The sequence below is a fragment of the Phyllobates terribilis genome, unplaced genomic scaffold, assembly GCF_046119375.1.
Source record: "Phyllobates terribilis strain yellow unplaced genomic scaffold, ASM4611937v1 Scaffold_52__1_contigs__length_9100884, whole genome shotgun sequence".
NCBI classification, from domain to species: Eukaryota; Metazoa; Chordata; class Amphibia; order Anura; family Dendrobatidae; genus Phyllobates; species Phyllobates terribilis.
In genome coordinates this window covers 8,763,378-8,788,339 of record NW_027362812.1, presented here as the reverse complement: position 1 = coordinate 8,788,339, position 24,962 = coordinate 8,763,378, and the positions used below count along the sequence as shown (strand labels likewise).

The window sequence follows — 24,962 nt, the reverse complement described above, 5'->3', positions numbered from 1 at the left end:
CAGTGACATTCAGCCAGCCAGGTATCCTGCCTGCAGTAGATGGAATGTGGCAATGGAACGCTGGCTGCGCGTGTCATAATAGGCTCTGAGCCTTTATATACCTGTGCACAGCAGCAGCCACCTTCAGTCTGCTGCTGGACAGCCAGCAGCAGCAGCAGCAGGAGAGGTATGTAATCAGGAGCCCTCCTGCTAAGGGTAGACAGCTGCTCGTTCCACCCCACCCCCCGCCTTAATTGGTTCTCCTCCCTTCCAACGGTGTTGAGGCGGGTGGGAACAGCAGGGGGTGAAGGTGCTGTGTTTAAAGAGGTGGAGTTATGCAGATCTAAAACGCGTGGATTGCAGCAGCAGCAAGCCGAAAAGTGCAGGCATGTAAGGGATCTAGAGGTTGACAACATGTCTTCTTAACGGGAGTCCAGGAGCTCATCTCCACAAATGGACTTTTCAGGATCCTTGGGTGGCTCCGTAGTTTGAAACCAATTCTGGTTATCGCTTCTCGGCCTTTTGGCTAAGATCAAGTGTAGTATCTGTTCTTATCAGTTTAATATCTGATACGTCCCCTATCTGGGGACCATATATTAAATGGATTTTTAGAACAGGGAGATGGAAAAAGAGCTTGCTCTGTCCACTCCACGCATTGACCTGGTATTGCAGTATCTCCAGGACCGGTGCACCCCTTCTTTAATGCAGTTTCTAAAATCAGAAAGAATTGAATTCAATGTTTTTTGTTCATTTTGCTTGTTTGTCGGATTTTGGGATGGACTCTTTGGCTTTGCTTTTCTTCTCCTCATTGGATTTTTCATGTTCAAAGTTGCAGAAGCCAGATTACAAGCTCATTTTGGTTCAACTTCAGCAACTGTGCATTGCATTGCCATGTAATGTGATGCAATGCTATCTTTCTAGCTCTCCCTTTTTACTTCCTTTTGGATAAACAGACATATTAGGCAAGCATTTTGGAGCTTTCACCTAAATAACTACAGGTGGTGAGATAAGCTGCACAATATAATTGACCTTTTAGTATATTGTTGCACACACACCATCTATTTAGCAAATGCCCTTGTTATCAACAGCAGCCTTTTAAACTCACCTGAGCTAACAGGTATGTGCGCTGGTTACTCTGCTGCGCTTAAAATTTCTTTTTTGGTTTGCTACAATGCCTTTTCTGAAACGTTGTCTCCTTCTGCTGGAACACTGACTTCTTTCATTTAATGCCTGCAGACTATAAAAGAGAACCCAACCCAAAAAGTTTGGTTGATTAGTCTGTGGCATTCTGTTAAACTGTTGCTTATGGCGGTCTCTGTGAGCTTCTCAGCGACATTCAGCCAGCCAGGTATCCTGCCTGCAGTAGATGGAATGTGGCAATGGAACGCTGGCTGCGCGTGTCATAATAGGCTCTGAGCCTTTATATACCTGTGCACAGCAGCAGCCACCTTCAGTCTGCTGCTGGACAGCCAGCAGCAGCAGGAGAGGTATGTAATCAGGAGCCCTCCTGCTAAGGGTAGACAGCTGCTCGTTCCACCCCACCCCCCGCCTTAATTGGTTCTCCTCCCTTCCAACGGTGTTGAGGCGGGTGGGAACAGCAGGGGGTGAAGGTGCTGTGTTTAAAGAGGTGGAGTTATGCAGATCTAAAACGCGTGGATTGCAGCAGCAGCAAGCCGAAAAGTGCAGGCATGTAAGGGATCTAGAGGTTGACAACATGTCTTCTTAACGGGAGTCCAGGAGCTCATCTCCACAAATGGACTTTTCAGGATCCTTGGGTGGCTCCGTAGTTTGAAACCAATTCTGGTTATCGCTTCTCGGCCTTTTGGCTAAGATCAAGTGTAGTATCTGTTCTTATCAGTTTAATATCTGATACGTCCCCTATCTGGGGACCATATATTAAATGGATTTTTAGAACAGGGAGATGGAAAAAGAGCTTGCTCTGTCCACTCCACGCATTGACCTGGTATTGCAGTATCTCCAGGACCGGTGCACCCCTTCTTTAATGCAGTTTCTAAAATCAGAAAGAATTGAATTCAATGTTTTTTGTTCATTTTGCTTGTTTGTCGGATTTTGGGATGGACTCTTTGGCTTTGCTTTTCTTCTCCTCATTGGATTTTTCATGTTCAAAGTTGCAGAAGCCAGATTACAAGCTCATTTTGGTTCAACTTCAGCAACTGTGCATTGCATTGCCATGTAATGTGATGCAATGCTATCTTTCTAGCTCTCCCTTTTTACTTCCTTTTGGATAAACAGACATATTAGGCAAGCATTTTGGAGCTTTCACCTAAATAACTACAGGTGGTGAGATAAGCTGCACAATATAATTGACCTTTCAGTATATTGTTGCACACACACCATCTATTTAGCAAATGCCCTTGTTATCAACAGCAGCCTTTTAAACTCACCTGAGCTAACAGGTATGTGCGCTGGTTACTCTGCTGCGCTTAAAATTTCTTTTTTGGTTTGCTACAATGCCTTTTCTGAAACGTTGTCTCCTTCTGCTGGAACACTGACTTCTTTCATTTAATGCCTGCAGACTATAAAAGAGAACCCAACCCAAAAAGTTTGGTTGATTAGTCTGTGGCATTCTGTTAAACTGTTGCTTATGGCGGTCTCTGTGAGCTTCTCAGCGACATTCAGCCAGCCAGGTATCCTGCCTGCAGTAGATGGAATGTGGCAATGGAACGCTGGCTGCGCGTGTCATAATAGGCTCTGAGCCTTTATATACCTGTGCACAGCAGCAGCCACCTTCAGTCTGCTGCTGGACAGCCAGCAGCAGCAGCAGCAGGAGAGGTATGTAATCAGGAGCCCTCCTGCTAAGGGTAGACAGCTGCTCGTTCCACCCCACCCCCCGCCTTAATTGGTTCTCCTCCCTTCCAACGGTGTTGAGGCGGGTGGGAACAGCAGGGGGTGAAGGTGCTGTGTTTAAAGAGGTGGAGTTATGCAGATCTAAAACGCGTGGATTGCAGCAGCAGCAAGCCGAAAAGTGCAGGCATGTAAGGGATCTAGAGGTTGACAACATGTCTTCTTAACGGGAGTCCAGGAGCTCATCTCCACAAATGGACTTTTCAGGATCCTTGGGTGGCTCCGTAGTTTGAAACCAATTCTGGTTATCGCTTCTCGGCCTTTTGGCTAAGATCAAGTGTAGTATCTGTTCTTATCAGTTTAATATCTGATACGTCCCCTATCTGGGGACCATATATTAAATGGATTTTTAGAACAGGGAGATGGAAAAAGAGCTTGCTCTGTCCACTCCACGCATTGACCTGGTATTGCAGTATCTCCAGGACCGGTGCACCCCTTCTTTAATGCAGTTTCTAAAATCAGAAAGAATTGAATTCAATGTTTTTTGTTCATTTTGCTTGTTTGTCGGATTTTGGGATGGACTCTTTGGCTTTGCTTTTCTTCTCCTCATTGGATTTTTCATGTTCAAAGTTGCAGAAGCCAGATTACAAGCTCATTTTGGTTCAACTTCAGCAACTGTGCATTGCATTGCCATGTAATGTGATGCAATGCTATCTTTCTAGCTCTCCCTTTTTACTTCCTTTTGGATAAACAGACATATTAGGCAAGCATTTTGGAGCTTTCACCTAAATAACTACAGGTGGTGAGATAAGCTGCACAATATAATTGACCTTTCAGTATATTGTTGCACACACACCATCTATTTAGCAAATGCCCTTGTTATCAACAGCAGCCTTTTAAACTCACCTGAGCTAACAGGTATGTGCGCTGGTTACTCTGCTGCGCTTAAAATTTCTTTTTTGGTTTGCTACAATGCCTTTTCTGAAACGTTGTCTCCTTCTGCTGGAACACTGACTTCTTTCATTTAATGCCTGCAGACTATAAAAGAGAACCCAACCCAAAAAGTTTGGTTGATTAGTCTGTGGCATTCTGTTAAACTGTTGCTTATGGCGGTCTCTGTGAGCTTCTCAGCGACATTCAGCCAGCCAGGTATCCTGCCTGCAGTAGATGGAATGTGGCAATGGAACGCTGGCTGCGCGTGTCATAATAGGCTCTGAGCCTTTATATACCTGTGCACAGCAGCAGCCACCTTCAGTCTGCTGCTGGACAGCCAGCAGCAGCAGCAGCAGGAGAGGTATGTAATCAGGAGCCCTCCTGCTAAGGGTAGACAGCTGCTCGTTCCACCCCACCCCCCGCCTTAATTGGTTCTCCTCCCTTCCAACGGTGTTGAGGCGGGTGGGAACAGCAGGGGGTGAAGGTGCTGTGTTTAAAGAGGTGGAGTTATGCAGATCTAAAACGCGTGGATTGCAGCAGCAGCAAGCCGAAAAGTGCAGGCATGTAAGGGATCTAGAGATTGACAACATGTCTTCTTAACGGGAGTCCAGGAGCTCATCTCCACAAATGGACTTTTCAGGATCCTTGGGTGGCTCCGTAGTTGAAACCAATTCTGGTTATCGCTTCTCGGCCTTTTGGCTAAGATCAAGTGTAGTATCTGTTCTTATCAGTTTAATATCTGATACGTCCCCTATCTGGGGACCATATATTAAGTGGATTTTTAGAACAGGGAGATGGAAAAAGAGCTTGCTCTGTCCACTCCACGCATTGACCTGGTATTGCAGTATCTCCAGGACCGGTGCACCCCTTCTTTAATGCAGTTTCTAAAATCAGAAAGAATTGAATTCAATGTTTTTTGTTCATTTTGCTTGTTTGTCGGATTTTGGGATGGACTCTTTGGCTTTGCTTTTCTTCTCCTCATTGGATTTTTCATGTTCAAAGTTGCAGAAGCCAGATTACAAGCTCATTTTGGTTCAACTTCAGCAACTGTGCATTGCATTGCCATGTAATGTGATGCAATGCTATCTTTCTAGCTCTCCCTTTTTACTTCCTTTTGGATAAACAGACATATTAGGCAAGCATTTTGGAGCTTTCACCTAAATAACTACAGGTGGTGAGATAAGCTGAACAATATAATTGACCTTTCAGTATATTGTTGCACACACACCATCTATTTAGCAAATGCCCTTGTTATCAACAGCAGCCTTTTAAACTCACCTGAGCTAACAGGTATGTGCGCTGGTTACTCTGCTGCGCTTAAAATTTCTTTTTTGGTTTGCTACAATGCCTTTTCTGAAACATTGTCTCCTTCTGCTGGAACACTGACTTCTTTCATTTAATGCCTGCAGACTATAAAAGGGAACCCAACCCAAAAAGTTTGGTTGATTAGTCTGTGGCATTCTGTTAAACTGTTGCTTATGGCGGTCTCTGTGAGCTTCTCAGCGACATTCAGCCAGCCAGGTATCCTGCCTGCAGTAGATGGAATGTGGCAATGGAACGCTGGCTGCGTGTGTCATAATAGGCTCTGAGCCTTTATATACCTGTGCACAGCAGCAGCCACCTTCAGTCTGCTGCTGGACAGCCAGCAGCAGCAGCAGGAGAGGTATGTAATCAGGAGCCCTCCTGCTAAGGGTAGACAGCTGCTCGTTCCACCCCACCCCCCGCCTTAATTGGTTCTCCTCCCTTCCAACGGTGTTGAGGCGGGTGGGAACAGCAGGGGTGAAGGTGCTGTGTTTAAAGAGGTGGAGTTATGCAGATCTAAAACGCGTGGATTGCAGCAGCAGCAAGCCGAAAAGTGCAGGCATGTAAGGGATCTAGAGGTTGACAACATGTCTTCTTAACGGGAGTCCAGGAGCTCATCTCCACAAATGGACTTTTCAGGATCCTTGGGTGGCTCCGTAGTTTGAAACCAATTCTGGTTATCGCTTCTCGGCCTTTTGGCTAAGATCAAGTGTAGTATCTGTTCTTATCAGTTTAATATCTGATACGTCCCCTATCTGGGGACCATATATTAAATGGATTTTTAGAACAGGGAGATGGAAAAAGAGCTTGCTCTGTCCACTCCACGCATTGACCTGGTATTGCAGTATCTCCAGGACCGGTGCACCCCTTCTTTAATGCAGTTTCTAAAATCAGAAAGAATTGAATTCAATGTTTTTTGTTCATTTTGCTTGTTTGTCGGATTTTGGGATGGACTCTTTGGCTTTGCTTTTCTTCTCCTCATTGGATTTTTCATGTTCAAAGTTGCAGAAGCCAGATTACAAGCTCATTTTGGTTCAACTTCAGCAATTGTGCATTGCATTGCCATGTAATGTGATGCAATGCTATCTTTCTAGCTCTCCCTTTTTACTTCCTTTTGGATAAACAGACATATTAGGCAAGCATTTTGGAGCTTTCACCTAAATAACTACAGGTGGTGAGATAAGCTGCACAATATAATTGACCTTTCAGTATATTGTTGCACACACACCATCTATTTAGCAAATGCCCTTGTTATCAACAGCAGCCTTTTAAACTCACCTGAGCTAACAGGTATGTGCGCTGGTTACTCTGCTGCGCTTAAAATTTCTTTTTTGGTTTGCTACAATGCCTTTTCTGAAACGTTGTCTCCTTCTGCTGGAACACTGACTTCTTTCATTTAATGCCTGCAGACTATAAAAGAGAACCCAACCCAAAAAGTTTGGTTGATTAGTCTGTGGCATTCTGTTAAACTGTTGCTTATGGCGGTCTCTGTGAGCTTCTCAGCGACATTCAGCCAGCCAGGTATCCTGCCTGCAGTAGATGGAATGTGGCAATGGAACGCTGGCTGCGCGTGTCATAATAGGCTCTGAGCCTTTATATACCTGTGCACAGCAGCAGCCACCTTCAGTCTGCTGCTGGACAGCCAGCAGCAGCAGCAGGAGAGGTATGTAATCAGGAGCCCTCCTGCTAAGGGTAGACAGCTGCTCGTTCCACCCCACCCCCCGCCTTAATTGGTTCTCCTCCCTTCCAACGGTGTTGAGGCGGGTGGGAACAGCAGGGGGTGAAGGTGCTGTGTTTAAAGAGGTGGAGTTATGCAGATCTAAAACGCGTGGATTGCAGCAGCAGCAAGCCGAAAAGTGCAGGCATGTAAGGGATCTAGAGGTTGACAACATGTCTTCTTAACGGGAGTCCAGGAGCTCATCTCCACAAATGGACTTTTCAGGATCCTTGGGTGGCTCCGTAGTTTGAAACCAATTCTGGTTATCGCTTCTCGGCCTTTTGGCTAAGATCAAGTGTAGTATCTGTTCTTATCAGTTTAATATCTGATACGTCCCCTATCTGGGGACCATATATTAAATGGATTTTTAGAACAGGGAGATGGAAAAAGAGCTTGCTCTGTCCACTCCACGCATTGACCTGGTATTGCAGTATCTCCAGGACCGGTGCACCCCTTCTTTAATGCAGTTTCTAAAATCAGAAAGAATTGAATTCAATTTTTTTGTTCATTTTGCTTGTTTGTCGGATTTTGGGATGGACTCTTTGGCTTTGCTTTTCTTCTCCTCATTGGATTTTTCATGTTCAAAGTTGCAGAAGCCAGATTACAAGCTCATTTTGGTTCAACTTCAGCAACTGTGCATTGCATTGCCATGTAATGTGATGCAATGCTATCTTTCTAGCTCTCCCTTTTTACTTCCTTTTGGATAAACAGACATATTAGGCAAGCATTTTGGAGCTTTCACCTAAATAACTACAGGTGGTGAGATAAGCTGCACAATATAATTGACCTTTCAGTATATTGTTGCACACACACCATCTATTTAGCAAATGCCCTTGTTATCAACAGCAGCCTTTTAAACTCACCTGAGCTAACAGGTATGTGCGCTGGTTACTCTGCTGCGCTTAAAATTTCTTTTTTGGTTTGCTACAATGCCTTTTCTGAAACGTTGTCTCCTTCTCCTGGAACACTGACTTCTTTCATTTAATGCCTGCAGACTATAAAAGAGAACCCAACCCAAAAAGTTTGGTTGATTAGTCTGTGGCATTCTGTTAAACTGTTGCTTATGGCGGTCTCTGTGAGCTTCTCAGCGACATTCAGCCAGCCAGGTATCCTGCCTGCAGTAGATGGAATGTGGCAATGGAACGCTGGCTGCGCGTGTCATAATAGGCTCTGAGCCTTTATATACCTGTGCACAGCAGCAGCCACCTTCAGTCTGCTGCTGGACAGCCAGCAGCAGCAGCAGGAGAGGTATGTAATCAGGAGCCCTCCTGCTAAGGGTAGACAGCTGCTCGTTCCACCCCACCCCCCGCCTTAATTGGTTCTCCTCCCTTCCAACGGTGTTGAGGCGGGTGGGAACAGCAGGGGGTGAAGGTGCTGTGTTTAAAGAGGTGGAGTTATGCAGATCTAAAACGCGTGGATTGCAGCAGCAGCAAGCCGAAAAGTGCAGGCATGTAAGGGATCTAGAGGTTGACAACATGTCTTCTTAACGGGAGTCCAGGAGCTCATCTCCACAAATGGACTTTTCAGGATCCTTGGGTGGCTCCGTAGTTTGAAACCAATTCTGGTTATCGCTTCTCGGCCTTTTGGCTAAGATCAAGTGTAGTATCTGTTCTTATCAGTTTAATATCTGATACGTCCCCTATCTGGGGACCATATATTAAATGGATTTTTAGAACAGGGAGATGGAAAAAGAGCTTGCTCTGTCCACTCCACGCATTGACCTGGTATTGCAGTATCTCCAGGACCGGTGCACCCCTTCTTTAATGCAGTTTCTAAAATCAGAAAGAATTGAATTCAATGTTTTTTGTTCATTTTGCTTGTTTGTCGGATTTTGGGATGGACTCTTTGGCTTTGCTTTTCTTCTCCTCATTGGATTTTTCATGTTCAAAGTTGCAGAAGCCAGATTACAAGCTCATTTTGGTTCAACTTCAGCAACTGTGCATTGCATTGCCATGTAATGTGATGCAATGCTATCTTTCTAGCTCTCCCTTTTTACTTCCTTTTGGATAAACAGACATATTAGGCAAGCATTTTGGAGCTTTCACCTAAATAACTACAGGTGGTGAGATAAGCTGCACAATATAATTGACCTTTCAGTATATTGTTGCACACACACCATCTATTTAGCAAATGCCCTTGTTATCAACAGCAGCCTTTTAAACTCACCTGAGCTAACAGGTATGTGCGCTGGTTACTCTGCTGCGCTTAAAATTTCTTTTTTGGTTTGCTACAATGCCTTTTCTGAAACGTTGTCTCCTTCTGCTGGAACACTGACTTCTTTCATTTAATGCCTGCAGACTATAAAAGAGAACCCAACCCAAAAAGTTTGGTTGATTAGTCTGTGGCATTCTGTTAAACTGTTGCTTATGGCGGTCTCTGTGAGCTTCTCAGCGACATTCAGCCAGCCAGGTATCCTGCCTGCAGTAGATGGAATGTGGCAATGGAACGCTGGCTGCGCGTGTCATAATAGGCTCTGAGCCTTTATATACCTGTGCACAGCAGCAGCCACCTTCAGTCTGCTGCTGGACAGCCAGCAGCAGCAGCAGCAGGAGAGGTATGTAATCAGGAGCCCTCCTGCTAAGGGTAGACAGCTGCTCGTTCCACCCCACCCCCCGCCTTAATTGGTTCTCCTCCCTTCCAACGGTGTTGAGGCGGGTGGGAACAGCAGGGGGTGAAGGTGCTGTGTTTAAAGAGGTGGAGTTATGCAGATCTAAAACGCGTGGATTGCAGCAGCAGCAAGCCGAAAAGTGCAGGCATGTAAGGGATCTAGAGGTTGACAACATGTCTTCTTAACGGGAGTCCAGGAGCTCATCTCCACAAATGGACTTTTCAGGATCCTTGGGTGGCTCCGTAGTTTGAAACCAATTCTGGTTATCGCTTCTCGGCCTTTTGGCTAAGATCAAGTGTAGTATCTGTTCTTATCAGTTTAATATCTGATACGTCCCCTATCTGGGGACCATATATTAAATGGATTTTTAGAACAGGGAGATGGAAAAAGAGCTTGCTCTGTCCACTCCACGCATTGACCTGGTATTGCAGTATCTCCAGGACTGGTGCACCCCTTCTTTAATGCAGTTTCTAAAATCAGAAAGAATTGAATTCAATGTTTTTTGTTCATTTTGCTTGTTTGTCGGATTTTGGGATGGACTCTTTGGCTTTGCTTTTCTTCTCCTCATTGGATTTTTCATGTTCAAAGTTGCAGAAGCCAGATTACAAGCTCATTTTGGTTCAACTTCAGCAACTGTGCATTGCATTGCCATGTAATGTGATGCAATGCTATCTTTCTAGCTCTCCCTTTTTACTTCCTTTTGGATAAACAGACATATTAGGCAAGCATTTTGGAGCTTTCACCTAAATAACTACAGGTGGTGAGATAAGCTGCACAATATAATTGACCTTTCAGTATATTGTTGCACACACACCATCTATTTAGCAAATGCCCTTGTTATCAACAGCAGCCTTTTAAACTCACCTGAGCTAACAGGTATGTGCGCTGGTTACTCTGCTGCGCTTAAAATTTCTTTTTTGGTTTGCTACAATGCCTTTTCTGAAACGTTGTCTCCTTCTCCTGGAACACTGACTTCTTTCATTTAATGCCTGCAGACTATAAAAGAGAACCCAACCCAAAAAGTTTGGTTGATTAGTCTGTGGCATTCTGTTAAACTGTTGCTTATGGCGGTCTCTGTGAGCTTCTCAGCGACATTCAGCCAGCCAGGTATCCTGCCTGCAGTAGATGGAATGTGGCAATGGAACGCTGGCTGCGCGTGTCATAATAGGCTCTGAGCCTTTATATACCTGTGCACAGCAGCAGCCACCTTCAGTCTGCTGCTGGACAGCCAGCAGCAGCAGCAGCAGGAGAGGTATGTAATCAGGAGCCCTCCTGCTAAGGGTAGACAGCTGCTCGTTCCACCCCACCCCCCGCCTTAATTGGTTCTCCTCCCTTCCAACGGTGTTGAGGCGGGTGGGAACAGCAGGGGGTGAAGGTGCTGTGTTTAAAGAGATGGAGTTATGCAGATCTAAAACGCGTGGATTGCAGCAGCAGCAAGCCGAAAAGTGCAGGCATGTAAGGGATCTAGAGGTTGACAACATGTCTTCTTAACGGGAGTCCAGGAGCTCATCTCCACAAATGGACTTTTCAGGATCCTTGGGTGGCTCCGTAGTTTGAAACCAATTCTGGTTATCGCTTCTCGGCCTTTTGGCTAAGATCAAGTGTAGTATCTGTTCTTATCAGTTTAATATCTGATACGTCCCCTATCTGGGGACCATATATTAAATGGATTTTTAGAACAGGGAGATGGAAAAAGAGCTTGCTCTGTCCACTCCACGCATTGACCTGGTATTGCAGTATCTCCAGGACCGGTGCACCCCTTCTTTAATGCAGTTTCTAAAATCAGAAAGAATTGAATTCAATGTTTTTTGTTCATTTTGCTTGTTTGTCGGATTTTGGGATGGACTCTTTGGCTTTGCTTTTCTTCTCCTCATTGGATTTTTCATGTTCAAAGTTGCAGAAGCCAGATTACAAGCTCATTTTGGTTCAACTTCAGCAACTGTGCATTGCATTGCCATGTAATGTGATGCAATGCTATCTTTCTAGCTCTCCCTTTTTACTTCCTTTTGGATAAACAGACATATTAGGCAAGCATTTTGGAGCTTTCACCTAAATAACTACAGGTGGTGAGATAAGCTGCACAATATAATTGACCTTTCAGTATATTGTTGCACACACACCATCTATTTAGCAAATGCCCTTGTTATCAACAGCAGCCTTTTAAACTCACCTGAGCTAACAGGTATGTGCGCTGGTTACTCTGCTGCGCTTAAAATTTCTTTTTTGGTTTGCTACAATGCCTTTTCTGAAACGTTGTCTCCTTCTGCTGGAACACTGACTTCTTTCATTTAATGCCTGCAGACTATAAAAGAGAACCCAACCCAAAAAGTTTGGTTGATTAGTCTGTGGCATTCTGTTAAACTGTTGCTTATGGCGGTCTCTGTGAGCTTCTCAGCGACATTCAGCCAGCCAGGTATCCTGCCTGCAGTAGATGGAATGTGGCAATGGAACGCTGGCTGCGCGTGTCATAATAGGCTCTGAGCCTTTATATACCTGTGCACAGCAGCAGCCACCTTCAGTCTGCTGCTGGACAGCCAGCAGCAGCAGCAGCAGGAGAGGTATGTAATCAGGAGCCCTCCTGCTAAGGGTAGACAGCTGCTCGTTCCACCCCACCCCCCGCCTTAATTGGTTCTCCTCCCTTCCAACGGTGTTGAGGCGGGTGGGAACAGCAGGGGGTGAAGGTGCTGTGTTTAAAGAGGTGGAGTTATGCAGATCTAAAACGCGTGGATTGCAGCAGCAGCAAGCCGAAAAGTGCAGGCATGTAAGGGATCTAGAGGTTGACAACATGTCTTCTTAACGGGAGTCCAGGAGCTCATCTCCACAAATGGACTTTTCAGGATCCTTGGGTGGCTCCGTAGTTTGAAACCAATTCTGGTTATCGCTTCTCGGCCTTTTGGCTAAGATCAAGTGTAGTATCTGTTCTTATCAGTTTAATATCTGATACGTCCCCTATCTGGGGACCATATATTAAATGGATTTATAGAACAGGGAGATGGAAAAAGAGCTTGCTCTGTCCACTCCACGCATTGACCTGGTATTGCAGTATCTCCAGGACCGGTGCACCCCTTCTTTAATGCAGTTTCTAAAATCAGAAAGAATTGAATTCAATGTTTTTTGTTCATTTTGCTTGTTTGTCGGATTTTGGGATGGACTCTTTGGCTTTGCTTTTCTTCTCCTCATTGGATTTTTCATGTTCAAAGTTGCACAAGCCAGATTACAAGCTCATTTTGGTTCAACTTCAGCAACTGTGCATTGCATTGCCATGTATTGTGATGCAATGCTATCTTTCTAGCTCTCCCTTTTTACTTCCTTTTGGATAAACAGACATATTAGGCAAGCATTTTGGAGCTTTCACCTAAATAACTACAGGTGGTGAGATAAGCTGCACAATATAATTGACCTTTCAGTATATTGTTGCACACACACCATCTATTTAGCAAATGCCCTTGTTATCAACAGCAGCCTTTTAAACTCACCTGAGCTAACAGGTATGTGCGCTGGTTACTCTGCTGCGCTTAAAATTTCTTTTTTGGTTTGCTACAATGCCTTTTCTGAAACGTTGTCTCCTTCTGCTGGAACACTGACTTCTTTCATTTAATGCCTGCAGACTATAAAAGAGAACCCAACCCAAAAAGTTTGGTTGATTAGTCTGTGGCATTCTGTTAAACTGTTGCTTATGGCGGTCTCTGTGAGCTTCTCAGCGACATTCAGCCAGCCAGGTATCCTGCCTGCAGTAGATGGAATGTGGCAATGGAACGCTGGCTGCGCGTGTCATAATAGGCTCTGAGCCTTTATATACCTGTGCACAGCAGCAGCCACCTTCAGTCTGCTGCTGGACAGCCAGCAGCAGCAGCAGCAGGAGAGGTATGTAATCAGGAGCCCTCCTGCTAAGGGTAGACAGCTGCTCGTTCCACCCCACCCCCCGCCTTAATTGGTTCTCCTCCCTTCCAACGGTGTTGAGGCGGGTGGGAACAGCAGGGGGTGAAGGTGCTGTGTTTAAAGAGGTGGAGTTATGCAGATCTAAAACGCGTGGATTGCAGCAGCAGCAAGCCGAAAAGTGCAGGCATGTAAGGGATCTAGAGGTTGACAACATGTCTTCTTAACGGGAGTCCAGGAGCTCATCTCCACAAATGGACTTTTCAGGATCCTTGGGTGGCTCCGTAGTTTGAAACCAATTCTGGTTATCGCTTCTCGGCCTTTTGGCTAAGATCAAGTGTAGTATCTGTTCTTATCAGTTTAATATCTGATACGTCCCCTATCTGGGGACCATATATTAAATGGATTTTTAGAACAGGGAGATGGAAAAAGAGCTTGCTCTGTCCACTCCACGCATTGACCTGGTATTGCAGTATCTCCAGGACCGGTGCACCCCTTCTTTAATGCAGTTTCTAAAATCAGAAAGAATTGAATTCAATGTTTTTTGTTCATTTTGCTTGTTTGTCGGATTTTGGGATGGACTCTTTGGCTTTGCTTTTCTTCTCCTCATTGGATTTTTCATGTTCAAAGTTGCAGAAGCCAGATTACAAGCTCATTTTGGTTCAACTTCAGCAACTGTGCATTGCATTGCCATGTAATGTGATGCAATGCTATCTTTCTAGCTCTCCCTTTTTACTTCCTTTTGGATAAACAGACATATTAGGCAAGCATTTTGGAGCTTTCACCTAAATAACTACAGGTGGTGAGATAAGCTGCACAATATAATTGACCTTTCAGTATATTGTTGCACACACACCATCTATTTAGCAAATGCCCTTGTTATCAACAGCAGCCTTTTAAACTCACCTGAGCTAACAGGTATGTGCGCTGGTTACTCTGCTGCGCTTAAAATTTCTTTTTTGGTTTGCTACAATGCCTTTTCTGAAACGTTGTCTCCTTCTGCTGGAACACTGACTTCTTTCATTTAATGCCTGCAGACTATAAAAGAGAACCCAACCCAAAAAGTTTGGTTGATTAGTCTGTGGCATTCTGTTAAACTGTTGCTTATGGCGGTCTCTGTGAGCTTCTCAGCGACATTCAGCCAGCCAGGTATCCTGCCTGCAGTAGATGGAATGTGGCAATGGAACGCTGGCTGCGCGTGTCATAATAGGCTCTGAGCCTTTATATACCTGTGCACAGCAGCAGCCACCTTCAGTCTGCTGCTGGACAGCCAGCAGCAGCAGCAGCAGGAGAGGTATGTAATCAGGAGCCCTCCTGCTAAGGGTAGACAGCTGCTCGTTCCACCCCACCCCCCGCCTTAATTGGTTCTCCTCCCTTCCAACGGTGTTGAGGCGGGTGGGAACAGCAGGGGGTGAAGGTGCTGTGTTTAAAGAGGTGGAGTTATGCAGATCTAAAACGCGTGGATTGCAGCAGCAGCAAGCCGAAAAGTGCAGGCATGTAAGGGATCTAGAGGTTGACAACATGTCTTCTTAACGGGAGTCCAGGAGCTCATCTCCACAAATGGACTTTTCAGGATCCTTGGGTGGCTCCGTAGTTTGAAACCAATTCTGGTTATCGCTTCTCGGCCTTTTGGCTGCGATCGTATGACTGTACCTTGATTGGTGCGAGTCTCCTGGAGGAATCCGGACCCTTTTGTGGAGGATTTTCTGCTTTTTCCTGTGGTATTCCATACCGACAGAATCCAAGATGTCTTTTGTGAAGAACACCATCCGTTTGTCCGTGGATCCATCTGACCAGAACAAGAACAACGTGGTTTTCATTGTCCAAGACATCGTTGAAGGCAAAGCTGGAGCAAGACGTTCTGAGATCTTCAGTGTCAACGAATTTTCACGTCAAGGTAATTATGACGTTACCTTTATGGACCAGGATGTTTGCCTTAATGTCTTTGAATGGCTCCGTGGTCACTCTAGTGACCCCTGCTTGGAAGGAGTTAGATGGGAACCTTTGTTTGGTCTGCAAGAAAAGGAGGTGACTGTGACTGTCTATAACCCTTTTACAGACCCTGAGCTGCTGGAGTGCTTCCTCTCTCGCTACTGTGAATATGTGCGGAAGGGAGTGAAGCAAGTCAATTGTCTAGGAATCTTTAACTGTCAGTATAAATTCCGTGTGAAATTGAAAAGGGATCCTGACAGTGTGGGGGGCTTTAGACACCCTCCATCAAATTTTTCCGTTGCAGGCCATAGAGGTTTCCTCTTTTACCCAGGCCAGCCCATGTTTTGCCGTAGATGCTTTTCTTTCGGACATACCATGGTAACATGCCTTAAAGGGCAGTGTTGCCGAAATTGCAGAAAGGAGGGGCATATGGCCAACCAGTGTCCAGAGGCCAAGTCCTGTGATGTCTGTGGGAGTAGTGATCACATGTATAAGGACTGTCCTATGAGTGCACCTAGACGTTCTGATAAAGAACAGAAGGAGGAGGAGCTGGAGAGGAGGCAGATGGCAAGCGCACTGAAAGTGCTGGAAAGATTGGAGAGGGAGGAGAGAGAGGGAAGGAGGCGGGAAACTGGTAGAGCCTCTCCCTCTACGGCGCCAGAGGAGGTGTCCCTGAGACCATGTTCTTCTTCTGCTGAAGAAATGAGGAAGAAGCGGAGGGAAGAAAAGGAGTTCTGGAGGGAAGTGGCAAAGGTGGAGAAAAAGGCAGTGTCTGCGAGAATATCTAGGAAAGTGGTGGAAGCAGAGCTGCCTGAGATGATGACTTTTGGAGAGGCAATGGACGCAACAGGATGTGAAGTGCAAATCTCGGAACCCGACAGTCCTGAACACCCTTCGGGTCCTGAAAACATTGAAGATTTTTCTTCGGAGGATGATAGGGGTGCAAAGAAGAGTCGTAGGGAGGATGGTGGGGGCAGTGATGATGCAGATTTTAGTGAGCCTCAGAGGAAGATCAGAACTGCCAGAATGAGGAGTGTGGCTGGTGAAGCCAGCGGGTCGGAAACCAGCTGTTCTGTTCTGATGGCGGAGGAGGATAGTGGTGGTGCTGGATAGTGTCACCATATAATATTGTAAATGTTTTTTCTTTTTATCCTCTTGTGAGCTTTGGTTTAGGCCAAAGGCTATTTCTTTGTGTAATTGGTGAAGGAGTAGAAGTATTATGGGATTTACCATAGTGTCCCAAAACGTAAGAGTGTTTAAAAGTAAAGTAAGAAGAGCTGCTATTTTTGAGTTTTTAGCTATGCAAAATGCATCTATTTTTTGTTTACAAGAATGTGGGGTAGTGGATGGTGTGAAAGGGGATGAATGGTCTTATGGAGCGTCTGTGTGGTCGGGGAGTGCATGTAATAAGAATGATGGTGTGGGTATTTTGGTTAAAGGAAGGGAGGTTGTTTTGAGTGATTATTTGGTTATTGAGGTGGGGAGATGTATCCTTGCTAATTTTGTATACAAGAATGTAAAGTTTTGTGTTATTAATGTTTATGCACCAGTTGAAAAAAATGAGCGCAAAAATTTATTTGAAAAAATTAAGCTTTTTGTTCCAGGAAGAATACCTGTGGTAATTGTGGGTGATATGAACTGTGATGTGGGGAGAGTGAATGTGGATGTGTCTGGGAAAGCATTATTGGAGTTAGTGAATGATTTTGGGTTGTGTGATATGCAGCGCGTGTGTAACATGAATCCTTTGTTGAACACTTTCTTTTCTGAGAGTGGTAGGGTACAATCCAGATTGGATTATTGTTTTATTTCTAAAAATATGGTTTCTGTTAATTATAGGCAGGAAAACGTTCTTTTTTCAGATCATGTGTGTATGTTGTGTGAGTTGGATATAAAAGTTGATGGAGTGTTTGGGAGAGGATTGTGGAAGTTAAATGTTAAACTGTTAGAGAATGAAGATGTGAGAAAGGAGTATGAAAGGCGGTATGAAGAATGGTGTAAGCATAAAAATGAGTTTGGGAATGTTTGTGAGTGGTGGGACTGGGTGAAGAAACAAACAAAAATGTTCTTTAAAAATTTAGGATACAAGTATGCAGCAATTAAAAGAGAGAGTTTTGTTAAACTGAACGCGCAGTTGAGCGTTTTGTATAAGTTAAGGGAAGGAGGAGTTGAGGTGGAGGAGGATATTTTAGAGGTAAAAAAGGAGATTAGTGAGTTTTTGTTGGAGAGAGGGAGAAGCATAGTGTTTAGGGCAAAGATTGATAAGATGGAGCAGGATGAGAAATGTTCTCGGTTTTTCTTTAAAAAAGTTTTTGGAAAGAAACAGAGTATGAGCGTGGTGTATGGAGCAGATGGAAGTGAGGTGAGTGGAGAGGATATGTGTGAAGAGGTGGCTAAGTTTTATGAGGATCTGTATGCAGTGAAACAGAGGGATGAATGTTTGGAGAATGATGTTTTGAGTGTGTTAGAGAGTAAGTTGAGTGAAGCAGAAAGAGAGAGAGTGATGGGTGAGGTGACTGGTGATGAGGTATGGAAGGTTATGTGTAGTATGGCTTTGAATAAGATGCCGGGGGAGGATGGCCTCCCAGTAGAATTTTATCGTGTGATGTGGGGTGTGATTGGTAAGGACTTTGTGGATGTATGTAAGTATATGTGGGGAAACATGGAGGTGACTGAGAGTATGCGTGCAGGTATGGTTGTGTTAATTCCTAAGAAAGGGGATTTGAAAAGTCTGAGGAATTGGAGGCCAATAACGTTACTTAATTGTGATTATAAAATCTATGCAAAACTTATGGCTAATAGGATGCGTGATGTGATAGAGAGTGTGATTGGGGATGAGCAGTGTTGTGCGGTACCTGGGAGGCGGATTCACGAGTGTGTGTGTATGTTAAGAGATTGTCTATGGGATTGCATGGGTCGTAAGAAGAGTGTATTTTTGTTAAGTTTGGATTTTGAAAAGGCTTATGATAGGTTGTCGCATGGTTTTTTGTTCAGAGTGTTGTTAAAAATGGGTTTTCCGGCTGATTTTGTTGGGCGAGTGAGAAGTTTGTATGCGGGTGTTTATAGCTGTGTTTTAATGAATGGGTATGTGGGTAGGAAAGTGAATGTGTTTTCGGGTGTGCGACAGGGGTGTCCTTTGTCCCCTGTAGCATTTATTTGTGCAATTGAGCCATTGTTGTGTATGCTGAGGAAAGATAAGGTAATTCGTGGTGTGCAAGTGCCGGGAGGTGGAGGAAAAGAATGGAAGGTGAGTGGTTATATGGATGACGTGTGTGTATTATGTGATTCTGAATGTTCGGTGAGGCGGGTGAAGTTGTTAGTGTCTATTTTTTGTGGTGCATCTGCGTTTAAAGTGAATTGGGAAAAGAGTGAGTGTAAGGGTTTTGGAGGCGGAAGTTTAAGTAGGGATGTAGGTGTGAATGTAGTGAATGGACCTATTAAAGTTTTGGGTGTGAAGTTTTCAGAGAGTTTGGATGGGAAAGAAAGTTGGGATGATGCGAAAGGAAAAGTTGAGCAGAAGTTGAATTTTTGGAAATTGAGGAGTTTATTCTTTTTTGGGAAGATTTTAATTGTTAAGAGTGTGGTGTTGCCAATATTTTTATATATTGCGGTAGTATTTCCACCAGGATATATGTGTATGAGAAGCTTGAATAGAATTTTATTTGTTTTTTTGTGGAACTCGAAAATGGAGAGAGCTAGGAGAGAAATTTTGGTTAAAAGAGTGGAAAAAGGTGGTTTGGGTTTTCCGAATTTGGACGTGTTTTTTGGTGTGAATATCGTTGTGTTTGTTTTGAAAGTGATTAGGGCGGATGGAAAGTTTTCATCTATGTGTAGGTATTTATTTGGAGCGTATTTGTTTCGTTTAAAGTGGCAAGAAAGGGATTTGCGATGTCCGATTGCTTTTGAGGTGCCTGTATGGTATGTGTGGGTTTATAAGTTTTTGGTGAGGTATGAACTGTGTGATGCAGATGTGAGATTGCTGGAGAATAAGAAGGCTGTGTATAGGATGATTGAATGTAGAGAGGTAGAATGTGGAATAAATATGGTTAGGGGTGGTGATGTGCAGAAGGTTTGGAAGAAAGTGCGGATGAGTGGTATGACCAACAAACAGAGTGAAGTTGTGTGGCAGTCTTTACATGGAGTATTACCTGTGAGAGAGTTTCAGAGGAATAGAGGTTTGGTGAGGAGTGAAATGTGTCCAAGAAATGGCTGTGGTGGAAGGGAAAGTGTGTTGCATGTTTTTTGGAATTGCCAGTATGCTAGAGATGTGATTGGGAGAATGGGGCCTTTGTGTAAAGAATTGTGTGGTGTGAATTTGTTGTCCTTTGAGTTGTTTATGTTTGGTTTGGGAATATGTGATGGGACGAAGGAAAGAGTCTTGTGGTTGATGCTTGCATGTATAAAGGAAGTGTTATGGGATGTGAGGAATGTGTATGTGTTTAAAAGGAAGGAAATTGCTGTAAAGGATAGTGTGAAGGTGATTTTGGGGAAGATGTATGTGTGTTTCCTATGGGACAAAAAGAGGAGAGGGGAAGTGGATGCGGAGGGAATATGGAAAGTTAAAAAGTGGAGATATATTGTTAGTACCTCTTGATTTTTGTTATTGTTGTTTTGAAATATGAAATAAATATTTCCGATGATGATGGGGACAGCAAATTGCGTATTGGATTTGACGCAGCTGTTTTGATGGAATTTTCCTTTGTCTGGTTTCCATAGACTGTGGAATTTCCTCGTCTGAGGAGAAAAAAAAAAAAAAAAAAAAAAAAAAAAAAAAAATCTGTTCTTATCAGTTTAATATCTGATACGTCCCCTATCTGGGGACCATATATTAAATGGATTTTTAGAACAGGGAGATGGAAAAAGAGCTTGCTCTGTCCACTCCACGCATTGACCTGGTATTGCAGTATCTCCAGGACCGGTGCACCCCTTCTTTAATGCAGTTTCTAAAATCAGAAAGAATTGAATTCAATGTTTTTTGTTCATTTTGCTTGTTTGTCGGATTTTGGGATGGACTCTTTGGCTTTGCTTTTCTTCTCCTCATTGGATTTTTCATGTTCAAAGTTGCAGAAGCCAGATTACAAGCTCATTTTGGTTCAACTTCAGCAACTGTGCATTGCATTGCCATGTAATGTGATGCAATGCTATCTTTCTAGCTCTCCCTTTTTACTTCCTTTTGGATAAACAGACATATTAGGCAAGCATTTTGGAGCTTTCACCTAAATAACTACAGGTGGTGAGATAAGCTGCACAATATAATTGACCTTTCAGTATATTGTTGCACACACACCATCTATTTAGCAAATGCCCTTGTTATCAACAGCAGCCTTTTAAACTCACCTGAGCTAACAGGTATGTGCGCTGGTTACTCTGCTGCGCTTAAAATTTCTTTTTTGGTTTGCTACAATGCCTTTTCTGAAACGTTGTCTCCTTCTGCTGGAACACTGACTTCTTTCATTTAATGCCTGCAGACTATAAAAGAGAACCCAACCCAAAAAGTTTGGTTGATTAGTCTGTGGCATTCTGTTAAACTGTTGCTTATGGCGGTCTCTGTGAGCTTCTCAGCGACATTCAGCCAGCCAGGTATCCTGCCTGCAGTAGATGGAATGTGGCAATGGAACGCTGGCTGCGCGTGTCATAATAGGCTCTGAGCCTTTATATACCTGTGCACAGCAGCAGCCACCTTCAGTCTGCTGCTGGACAGCCAGCAGCAGCAGCAGCAGGAGAGGTATGTAATCAGGAGCCCTCCTGCTAAGGGTAGACAGCTGCTCGTTCCACCTCACCCCCCGCCTTAATTGGTTCTCCTCCCTTCCAACGGTGTTGAGGCGGGTGGGAACAGCAGGGGGTGAAGGTGCTGTGTTTAAAGAGGTGGAGTTATGCAGATCTAAAACGCGTGGATTGCAGCAGCAGCAAGCCGAAAAGTGCAGGCATGTAAGGGATCTAGAGGTTGACAACATGTCTTCTTAACGGGAGTCCAGGAGCTCATCTCCACAAATGGACTTTTCAGGATCCTCGGGTGGCTCCGTAGTTTGAAACCAATTCTGGTTATCGCTTCTCGGCCTTTTGGCTAAGATCAAGTGTAGTATCTTTCGAAAAGGCGGTTTTGGATGTTGGCCGCCCTAGTAGATTGATACATTATGCACACTGGGGTTTAGGCGCTTGTTAGTACGCCAGGTGGCTAATATAGTCATCTGGTGGAAAGCATGGCCCCCCAGGATCGACGCCATTGGGCCGGGGAAGATCGAAAGCCCGAAGTGTGAAGTGCCCCAGGAGTGGTGACCCTGGGGTGCCTTAACTCACTGGGATTGGGAACCCCACTTGAGTTTATGGCACATTTGCACTAGCACTTCAATATTTCTTTCTTCACACACACCCTTTTTCCGGGCCTTCTGGCCTTAGGATGGGGAATTTTTCAATTCCCGGTCGAAGGTCCGGGCAGTATTATACTGTGAAACCTTCACTATTTATTTAATTTTTTTTTGTCACTGTGTGTCCACTTTTTCACGTGTGTCCACGTCCTTACTAGGATTTTGTCGGGATGCGGTTCCCTTACGGGTTCCTCTCTTGGCAGGTCTAGGGGGGGAGTGTGTGGCCATCAGGTTCCGCTCCCCCCTGAACCCCACTGGCTCTCCTCTTTCGGGAGGAGAGCGTTGTTGGCTCCCCTCTTCCGGGAGGGGAGCACAGTCTTTGGCTCCCAGTGCCTTGCTCGGGTGAGAACTCGGGCAGGTATTGGGGGTAAGATTGGGTCGCCTCTGGCTCCGGCTGGAGGTGGCTATTTGTCCCTGTTCCTCGCTGTGGCCTTCTGGCTCGGAGGGACGGGGAATGGTTTGGGGGACCCTTCTCCTTTTGGAGAGGGTTTCAAGAAGACCAGCATCCTAGTGCACTTTTTTTTGTGGCACTTGTCACTTTTTTAAGCGCACTCGGGTTTTGTACACGAATTCGGGCTTTCGATAAAAAAAAAAAAAAAATCTGTTCTTATCAGTTTAATATCTGATACGTCCCCTATCTGGGGACCATATATTAAATGGATTTTTAGAACAGGGAGATGGAAAAAGAGCTTGCTCTGTCCACTCCACGCATTGACCTGGTATTGCAGTATCTCCAGGACCGGTGCACCCCTTCTTTAATGCAGTTTCTAAAATCAGAAAGAATTGAATTCAATGTTTTTTGTTCATTTTGCTTGTTTGTCGGATTTTGGGATGGACTCTTTGGCTTTGCTTTTCTTCTCCTCATTGGATTTTTCATGTTCAAAGTTGCAGAAGCCAGATTACAAGCTCATTTTGGTTCAACTTCAGCAACTGTGCATTGCATTGCCATGTAATGTGATGCAATGCTATCTTTCTAGCTCTCCCTTTTTACTTCCTTTTGGATAAACAGACATATTAGGCAAGCATTTTGGAGCTTTCACCTAAATAACTACAGGTGGTGAGATAAGCTGCACAATATAATTGACCTTTCAGTATATTGTTGCACACACACCATCTATTTAGCAAATGCCCTTGTTATCAACAGCAGCCTTTTAAACTCACCTGAGCTAACAGGTATGTGCGCTGGTTACTCTGCTGCGCTTAAAATTTCTTTTTTGGTTTGCTACAATGCCTTTTCTGAAACGTTGTCTCCTTCTGCTGGAACACTGACTTCTTTCATTTAATGCCTGCAGACTATAAAAGAGAACCCAACCCAAAAAGTTTGGTTGATTAGTCTGTGGCATTCTGTTAAACTGTTGCTTATGGCGGTCTCTGTGAGCTTCTCAGCGACATTCAGCCAGCCAGGTATCCTGCCTGCAGTAGATGGAATGTGGCAATGGAACGCTGGCTGCGCGTGTCATAATAGGCTCTGAGCCTTTATATACCTGTGCACAGCAGCAGCCACCTTCAGTCTGCTGCTGGACAGCCAGCAGCAGCAGCAGCAGGAGAGGTATGTAATCAGGAGCCCTCCTGCTAAGGGTAGACAGCTGCTCGTTCCACCCCACCCCCCGCCTTAATTGGTTCTCCTCCCTTCCAACGGTGTTGAGGCGGGTGGGAACAGCAGGGGGTGAAGGTGCTGTGTTTAAAGAGGTGGAGTTATGCAGATCTAAAACGCGTGGATTGCAGCAGCAGCAAGCCGAAAAGTGCAGGCATGTAAGGGATCTAGAGGTTGACAACATGTCTTCTTAACGGGAGTCCAGGAGCTCATCTCCACAAATGGACTTTTCAGGATCCTTGGGTGGCTCCGTAGTTTGAAACCAATTCTGGTTATCGCTTCTCGGCCTTTTGGCTAAGATCAAGTGTAGTATCTTTCGAAAAGGCGGTTTTGGATGTTGGCCGCCCTAGTAGATTGATACATTATGCACACTGGGGTTTAGGCGCTTGTTAGTACGCCAGGTGGCTAATATAGTCATCTGGTGGAAAGCATGGCCCCCCAGGATCGACGCCATTGGGCCGGGGAAGATCGAAAGCCCGAAGTGTGAAGTGCCCCAGGAGTGGTGACCCTGGGGTGCCTTAACTCACTGGGATTGGGAACCCCACTTGAGTTTATGGCACATTTGCACTAGCACTTCAATATTTCTTTCTTCACACACACCCTTATTCCGGGCCTTCTGGCCTTAGGATGGGGAATTTTTCAATTCCCGGTCGAAGGTCCGGGCAGTATTATACTGTGAAACCTTCACTATTTATTTAATTTTTTTTTGTCACTGTGTGTCCACTTTTTCACGTGTGTCCACGTCCTTACTAGGATTTTGTCGGGATGCGGTTCCCTTACGGGTTCCTCTCTTGGCAGGTCTAGGGGGGGAGTGTGTGGCCATCAGGTTCCGCTCCCCCCTGAACCCCACTGGCTCTCCTCTTTCGGGAGGAGAGCGTTGTTGGCTCCCCTCTTCCGGGAGGGGAGCACAGTCTTTGGCTCCCAGTGCCTTGCTCGGGTGAGAACTCGGGCAGGTATTGGGGGTAAGATTGGGTCGCCTCTGGCTCCGGCTGGAGGTGGCTATTTGTCCCTGTTCCTCGCTGTGGCCTTCTGGCTCGGAGGGACGGGGAATGGTTTGGGGGACCCTTCTCCTTTTGGAGAGGGTTTCAAGAAGACCAGCATCCTAGTGCACTTTTTTTTGTGGCACTTGTCACTTTTTTAAGCGCACTCGGGTTTTGTACACGAATTCGGGCTTTCGATAAAAAAAAAAAAAAATCTGTTCTTATCAGTTTAATATTTGATATGTCCCCTATCTGGGGACCATATATTAAATGGATTTTTAGAACAGGGAGATGGAAAAAGAGCTTGCTCTGTCCACTCCACGCATTGACCTGGTATTGCAGTATCTCCAGGACTGGTGCACCCCTTCTTTAATGCAGTTTCTAAAATCAGAAAGAATTGAATTCAATGTTTTTTGTTCATTTTGCTTGTTTGTCGGATTTTGGGATGGACTCTTTGGCTTTGCTTTTCTTCTCCTCATTGGATTTTTCATGTTCAAAGTTGCAGAAGCCAGATTACAAGCTCATTTTGGTTCAACTTCAGCAACTGTGCATTGCATTGCCATGTAATGTGATGCAATGCTATCTTTCTAGCTCTCCCTTTTTACTTCCTTTTGGATAAACAGACATGTTAGGCAAGCATTTTGGAGCTTTCACCTAAATAACTACAGGTGGTGAGATAAGCTGCACAATATAATTGACCTTTCAGTATATTGTTGCACACACACCATCTATTTAGCAAATGCCCTTGTTATCAACAGCAGCCTTTTAAACTCACCTGAGCTAACAGGTATGTGCGCTGGTTACTCTGCTGCGCTTAAAATTTCTTTTTTGGTTTGCTACAATGCCTTTTCTGAAACGTTGTCTCCTTCTGCTG

At 44.8% G+C, this 24,962-nt stretch overlaps 13 non-coding genes and 3 pseudogenes across 13 annotated transcripts; all 16 read left to right on the top strand.

Moving 5' to 3' along the window:
- The first annotated feature begins 485 nt into the window (after nucleotides 1–485).
- On the top strand, nucleotides 486–676 carry LOC141191904 (U2 spliceosomal RNA). The gene has a single exon (XR_012265601.1). It is a non-coding gene; the product is annotated as a U2 spliceosomal RNA (small nuclear RNA).
- Nucleotides 677–1,785: 1,109 nt separating this feature from the next.
- Nucleotides 1,786–1,976, top strand: LOC141191903 (U2 spliceosomal RNA). Its single transcript, XR_012265600.1, has one exon. It is a non-coding gene; the product is annotated as a U2 spliceosomal RNA (small nuclear RNA).
- Nucleotides 1,977–3,091: 1,115 nt separating this feature from the next.
- LOC141191902 (U2 spliceosomal RNA) lies at nucleotides 3,092–3,282 on the top strand. Its single transcript, XR_012265599.1, has one exon. It is a non-coding gene; the product is annotated as a U2 spliceosomal RNA (small nuclear RNA).
- A 1,114-nt stretch (nucleotides 3,283–4,396) lies between these two features.
- Nucleotides 4,397–4,587, top strand: LOC141192046 (U2 spliceosomal RNA). The gene has a single exon (XR_012265741.1). It is a non-coding gene; the product is annotated as a U2 spliceosomal RNA (small nuclear RNA).
- A 1,111-nt stretch (nucleotides 4,588–5,698) lies between these two features.
- On the top strand, nucleotides 5,699–5,889 carry LOC141191900 (U2 spliceosomal RNA). Its single transcript, XR_012265597.1, has one exon. It is a non-coding gene; the product is annotated as a U2 spliceosomal RNA (small nuclear RNA).
- Nucleotides 5,890–7,001: 1,112 nt separating this feature from the next.
- On the top strand, nucleotides 7,002–7,192 carry LOC141191899 (U2 spliceosomal RNA). Its single transcript, XR_012265596.1, has one exon. It is a non-coding gene; the product is annotated as a U2 spliceosomal RNA (small nuclear RNA).
- A 1,111-nt stretch (nucleotides 7,193–8,303) lies between these two features.
- On the top strand, nucleotides 8,304–8,494 carry LOC141191898 (U2 spliceosomal RNA). The gene has a single exon (XR_012265595.1). It is a non-coding gene; the product is annotated as a U2 spliceosomal RNA (small nuclear RNA).
- A 1,115-nt stretch (nucleotides 8,495–9,609) lies between these two features.
- Nucleotides 9,610–9,800, top strand: LOC141192043 (U2 spliceosomal RNA). The gene has a single exon (XR_012265738.1). It is a non-coding gene; the product is annotated as a U2 spliceosomal RNA (small nuclear RNA).
- Nucleotides 9,801–10,915: 1,115 nt separating this feature from the next.
- LOC141191897 (U2 spliceosomal RNA) lies at nucleotides 10,916–11,106 on the top strand. Its single transcript, XR_012265594.1, has one exon. It is a non-coding gene; the product is annotated as a U2 spliceosomal RNA (small nuclear RNA).
- Nucleotides 11,107–12,221: 1,115 nt separating this feature from the next.
- LOC141192054 (U2 spliceosomal RNA) lies at nucleotides 12,222–12,412 on the top strand. Its single transcript, XR_012265748.1, has one exon. It is a non-coding gene; the product is annotated as a U2 spliceosomal RNA (small nuclear RNA).
- Nucleotides 12,413–13,527: 1,115 nt separating this feature from the next.
- On the top strand, nucleotides 13,528–13,718 carry LOC141191896 (U2 spliceosomal RNA). Its single transcript, XR_012265593.1, has one exon. It is a non-coding gene; the product is annotated as a U2 spliceosomal RNA (small nuclear RNA).
- A 6,155-nt stretch (nucleotides 13,719–19,873) lies between these two features.
- On the top strand, nucleotides 19,874–20,078 carry LOC141192170 (U2 spliceosomal RNA; annotated as a pseudogene).
- A 1,115-nt stretch (nucleotides 20,079–21,193) lies between these two features.
- On the top strand, nucleotides 21,194–21,285 carry LOC141192209 (U2 spliceosomal RNA; annotated as a pseudogene).
- Nucleotides 21,286–22,084: 799 nt separating this feature from the next.
- Nucleotides 22,085–22,267, top strand: LOC141192162 (U2 spliceosomal RNA). The gene has a single exon (XR_012265839.1). It is a non-coding gene; the product is annotated as a U2 spliceosomal RNA (small nuclear RNA).
- A 1,115-nt stretch (nucleotides 22,268–23,382) lies between these two features.
- LOC141192208 (U2 spliceosomal RNA) lies at nucleotides 23,383–23,474 on the top strand (annotated as a pseudogene).
- Nucleotides 23,475–24,268: 794 nt separating this feature from the next.
- LOC141192180 (U2 spliceosomal RNA) lies at nucleotides 24,269–24,455 on the top strand. The gene has a single exon (XR_012265848.1). It is a non-coding gene; the product is annotated as a U2 spliceosomal RNA (small nuclear RNA).
- The last annotated feature ends 507 nt before the right edge of the window (nucleotides 24,456–24,962 follow it).